The sequence below is a fragment of the Dipodomys spectabilis genome, unplaced genomic scaffold, assembly GCF_019054845.1.
Source record: "Dipodomys spectabilis isolate Male_0828 unplaced genomic scaffold, ASM1905484v1 ptg000030l, whole genome shotgun sequence".
Lineage (NCBI taxonomy): Eukaryota > Metazoa > Chordata > Mammalia > Rodentia > Heteromyidae > Dipodomys > Dipodomys spectabilis.
In genome coordinates this window covers 5022847-5028611 of record NW_024870707.1, presented here as the reverse complement: position 1 = coordinate 5028611, position 5765 = coordinate 5022847, and positions in this window count along the sequence as shown.

The following is a 5765-nucleotide window of genomic DNA, read 5'->3' as shown; positions in this document are numbered from 1 at the left end:
CCCTCCATTTTATGTTCTGTTATATTTTTCTATTGCTCATGGCTACCTGCTAGCCATCTTTCCCTCTTCAAGTTCTGGAGCTCATGAAATCTTTTCAGAAGTTAGTCTTTGGCTACTTCCTGCTAGTATGGGGCAGAGGCCTAGGAGTCACTTGGCTTTGCTCTCTGTTCAAGAGGAGCTAGGATCCTGATCATCCAGAGATGAGCCAGGGGGGCCCTGTAGAAGGAGTATGTTCTTTGGAGAATGTGGTCAGAGTTTGAAGAGGAGACACATGCAGAATTCAGTAGCATTAGCCTTTGAACTTTATGATAGCCAACTGAAGAACGAGACCTATTCAATCTGAGTCATGACACCAAAACATAGCACAGCTACTTACTTTGGTCTGTATGTCCAGTGAGAGATGAATTCAGGTCAGATGTGAAATATACTGAAAACGACAGGTGCTTATTAGGAAAATCAATAGCTGGTCCTTTCCAGGGTGAGAATGACCTGGGCTTTGTTTATCCTTTGAGTAGGTCTCCTGTATTTGCGCTGGGCAGCCTGCACCTCTGCCCTCATAAGATGCTTCCAGCATAGTGCATGACAGGTACTCCGCACCATGGCCCACTTTTATTGGTTGAAATGGGGTCTGGAGAACTTTTTGCCTGAGATTGTTTTTGAATTACAATCCTCTTACTAGCTGGGATTACAGGTATGACCCACTTATGGGCTTTCAAAGAAGCTCAATTAAAAACAATATTTTTGTCCTATTACAGTGACTTTTATGTCCCTTTTTTGTTTTCACTATCACAGTGTTAGTAAAAGTTCCCCTTTTCCCTCTCTTCATTCTAAATGGGTTTCCCAGGGTGATCAGTTCTGAAAATCCCCTTATAGGCTAAGGTCATCAGTGAAGTTTCACACCTCCCTTTCTGCCCAATACTTTTCTCTCATTGATTTGATTTCCCTGTCTCTCCTTATTTCCCTGCCTGCCCTTGGATTCTGAGAAACAGCACCTACCTGATTGCCTCATGCTTATTATCTGCCTTCTTTGCAGGCTCGCTTTCCTAAGCCAGTCACTAAAGCCTTCAGCCTGGGCTGAGACCAGGTATCTGACACAAATAATGGGGAAGAAAGATTTCTTTTAAAAAAGCTTAGGATTTCAGAGGTTTTACTTCATAGACCTCGGTTCCTCGGACGCTGGACCCCTATCTAAGTGTCTGCCACCTCCTCAAATAGCACCCCCAACCAACTGAAGACCAAGAAGAGTTCAACACATGAAACTGTATTGGGGTTGTGTTCCATATTTAAACTGTAACATTCCACCCTTGGTTCCCGTCTCAGAAGGCAGAAATGCATGTTGTTTATCTTCAAGGGTCCCCCAGGTCTTAACAGTTCCAACATTGTTCAAAAGTCCAAGTTTTAAGTCCTTCTGAGATTCGAGGCAGACTCTTAGCTGTGAGCACCCACAGAACAGAGAAGAAAGTTGCATCCTCTAAAGAGTGATGGCATGGAGTGAACATTCCTGTCCTGAAAAGGGAGGAATGGGGACATGGGAAGGATGAGCCCGGTTCCAGTGCCCACGCCTGTAATCCTAGCTACTTAGGAGGCTGAGATCTAAGGATCCCGGTTCAAAACCAGCTCAGGCAGGAAAGTCCATGAGACTCTTATTTCCAATGAACCACCAGAAAACCAGAAGTGGCGCTGTGGCTCAAAGTGGCAGAGCACTACCTTGAGCCTCAGGTATGGCACCCAGGCCCCGAGTTCAAGCCCTACAACCAGCCAAACAAACAACAAGCAAAACAAAACAAAAAACCCAGGAGGAATAAGATCAAGGTAGAATTGAAACCCAGTAGGGTAGACCCTGAATCCCGTAGCACCATGTCTGGCATGTAGAATAGTTGGCGACTGCTTGTATGGCCCTGCCCCTATGATCTTCTTGGCTACAGCCTCTCTGGTCTCTCTCTTCAGCTGACTTTGTTTTCTGCCTACAGTTTTCTTCAGCAGAGAATGCACATTCCTGGCATCTCTTAGCTCAAGTGGTCTCCATGCAGCTTAGACTTTGCTTTCACAATGTCACATATCACCCTCTCAGGACCTGCCTCTAGGGATCCAACCCAGTCATGGGCTGCCTAACTTCCCAGGCTTTCCTTTGAAACCTAGGTAGAAGCTTTCAGGACCATCCATGGTCCATTTTGCATATCTGAAAAGCCACTAGCTAGGTAGGAAGGATGCTGAAGTCTGCTATCAGCTGAAGCAGTTAACCAAGCACCTTCAGACTTTGGCACCAGGGCCTTTAAGCCTGAGCATGATATAGTTGAATCCTTGGGAAAGTGCTTCCTAGATGGCCCTTAGGGACAGGGCACTCTGGAAGAGAAATCTTTCAAGTGAGTTTATGCTTCTATACCTTGGATGACTGGTGTCTGGCCCTCAAGCATCTTTCCTATTGTCCAGCTTTGTTTTGTTTTTGTTTTTGTTTTTTTTTTTTTGTTCTCAGTATCTGACCTTTCAGTCTACCACCTGAGCCATCTCAATTGCTCTACCACTTGGGCCACAGCTCCCTTTGGACTTGATTGTTAGTTAATTGGAGATAAGAGTCTCATGGACTTTCCTGGCCAGGCCGCAATCCTCAGATCTCAGCCTTCTGAGTAGCTAGGATTACAGATGTGAGCCACCAGTGCCAGGCTCTTTTTGCTCTTTTTGTTTCTAATTCTCACTGTAAACCTGGCTAAAAGTAGCTAGCAATGACCATACCATAGCCTAAATGTTAAATTGTCTTGAAATTTCTCCCCCAGAAGATTAATTAGTACATTACCTTTAGACTCAGCCTCCCTCAAAGTCTCAGGGCAGAGACAAAATGTACTCAAGTTCCTTGCTACCATGTAACATGCACAGATGGTCTCTAGTCCAATTCCAGTCAAAGTCCTCATTTTCATTTGAAAGCTCATGAGTATAGACTTTGTTGCCTGCAATAAACCATTCTGGGCATCTGAATTCTCATCAGAGTTGGGTAAGCAACTTAATGATAACTTAGGAATAAGCTCTGCTGACAGCCACATTCTAGGTTTTGTCCAGCCTGCATCTCCAAAGGTCAGTTCCAAAGGTTTACGAACCACAGGGTCCTTGAGCGCTGATGGCTCACACCTTTAATCCTAGCCATTCAGGAGGCTGAGATCTGAGGACTGCGGTTCAAAGCCAACCTGGACATACAAATCCAAGGGACTTTTCTCTCCCATTAGCTAGCAAAAGCTAGAAGTGGAGGTGTGGCTCAAGTGGTCCAGTGCTAGCTCTGAGCTTGAAAGCTAAGGGACAGTGCTTAGGCCTCTAGTGAGTTCAAGCCCTAGGATCAGCACACACACACACACACACACACACACACACACACACAGCATGCACGCACACACACACACACACACACACACACACACACACCCAGAACAATAGCAAACAAACAGAAATAACTGTCAGGTTTAGTCACAGATGTGACCCCAGTTCTCTGGTATCAACTTTCTGTATTCGTGTGCCCTTTTCCACTTCTGTAACAAATAACTGAGAAAACCAACGTCAGTGGAGAAATTCTTCATTTTAGCTCATGATTTCAGAAGTTTCAAACCATAGTCCCTGGCAGTGATAATTCTGACCCCTTGGTGATTCACAGCATTACATGAACATGTGGTAGAGGCTACTTACCTCATGGTGGACAGGAAGCAGAGAAGGGGGACAGAGACAAAAAGGGACAGACAGAGACAGAGATAGAGACAGAGAAGGAGGGAGGAAGTATGGATGTGTGTATGAGAGAGAGAGAGAGAGAGAGAGAGAGGGAGGGAGGGAGGGAGGGTGAAGAGGGAGGGAGAGAGGGAGGAAAGGACCTGGGCATAACCTTCGAAGGCATGCCCCTCCTCCCATATCCTCCTTCCTCCTAAAATTTCCACCGCCTCCCAAAATAGCATCACCAACTGAGGACCAAGAGTTTAGCACATGAGCCTTGTGGGAGACATTTCATATTCAAATTGCAACAGGCCTTGTCTTGTTATTGATTGCTGAGAAACAAATGACTCTGGCATTGAGCAGCTTAGAACATTAGACATGTATTATCTTACAGTTACTCTGGGCCGGGAGTCACCTGAAAGCTTGATTAGAATTACAGAAACTGATTCCAAGGTCTCTCATGGGCCTGCTGCTCTGGTTCACTTCCTTGAAGGATGTAGGGACAGAGAGCTTCAAGCTGTCACTGGCTCTGGGCCTGAAGACTCCCTCCCATCCTTGCCACGTGGGTCTGCCTATTGGTAGAGCAGATCCCAATATGGGAGCTGACTTTCCTTGGAGCAAGTGATTGAGAAGAGGTACTCCAAGATGGAAATCAATCTTCCCTTCCCTGCCTTCCCCTTCCCTTCCCTCCCCTCCCCCTCCCCTCTCTTCTCTTCCTCCCTCCCTCCCTCCCTCTCTCCTTCTCTCCTTCCCTCCCTTCCTTTTCCTTCCTTCCTTCCTTCTTTCTCCCTTTATTTCTTTCTCCCTTTATTTCTTTCTTTCCTTCCTTCCTTCTATCTTTCTTTCTTTCCTTCCTTCCATCTTTCTTTCTTGCCTTCCTCCCTCCCTCCCTCCCTCCCTTCCTCCCTCCCTCCCTCCCTCCCTCCCTCCCTCCCTCCCTCCCTCCCTCCCTTCCTTCCTTCCTTCCTTCCTTCCTTTCTTCCTTCCTTCCTTCCTTCCTTCCTTCCTTCCTTCCTTCCTTCCTTCCTTCCTTCCTTCCTTCCTTCCTTCCTTCCTTCCTTCCTTCCTGTCTGTCTTTCATTCTGTGCTGGTATTAGGGCTTGAATTCAGAGCCTGGGCCCTGTCCCTTAGCCTTTTCTAAGACTGGTGCTCTATCACTTGAGCCACCAGTTCCACTTCTGGGTTTTTGGTAATTAATTGGAGAGAAGACTCTCACACTTTCCTGCCTCCTGCACACTGGCTTCGAACCACGATCCTCCAATCTCAGCCTCCTGAGCAAGCTAGAATTATAGGTATGAGCCATCAGCACCCAGCTGGTAGCCAATCTTTTTGAAACTTAAGATTTAAGTAACCCACCCCCTCCCATATTCAAGGAGAGATGATCTTACAAGGACATAAATCCTACTGAGGAGAGATCACTGGACCACCCCAGAAGCTGCTGTCCCTAAACACCCTTCTCTTAGCACTGGCTTCTCATTAGACCATCACAGACACATCTAGCCTTTAATTACGAGTCACCTGCAAGGGGAGGTGAGTCACAAGCTGGTATATTCGTCCCAGACCTCTTCTCTGACTTCTAAGCAATCAATTGCCATTCCACTTGGATTTCTTCAAGGCTCCACCAGTACAACTTGCACAAAACTGAGCTCAAGCCTGGGCTTGTTCCATAGCTCTTCCGGTGTGACTTTTGGCGCCCAGGCTAGAATAAGAGGTAGGGAGATAAGAATTGAAAGTATTTCTCTTGTGAAGAATAAGCCGGAGGTAGAAGTGTGACCCAGCTTTGGGCATGATATCGCATTGCTTGATTGTACATACCTGGGAATGTTTGTATGGACCTTTGAATGTCTTCGTGTGTGTGCTGAAAGCTGGTTCACTGGTCTACTGACAGGGGAAAGAAAAGAAGCAACAGGAATTTTTCCTTCTTAAAAGTCATCTATTTTGGTTGTGGGGCTTCAACTCAGGGCCTGAGCATTGTCTCTGAGCTCTTTCCTCCAAGGCTAGTGCTCTTCCACTTTGAGCCACAGCACCACTTCTAGTTTTCTAGGGGTTAATTGTAGATAAGAGTCTCATGGACTTTCCTG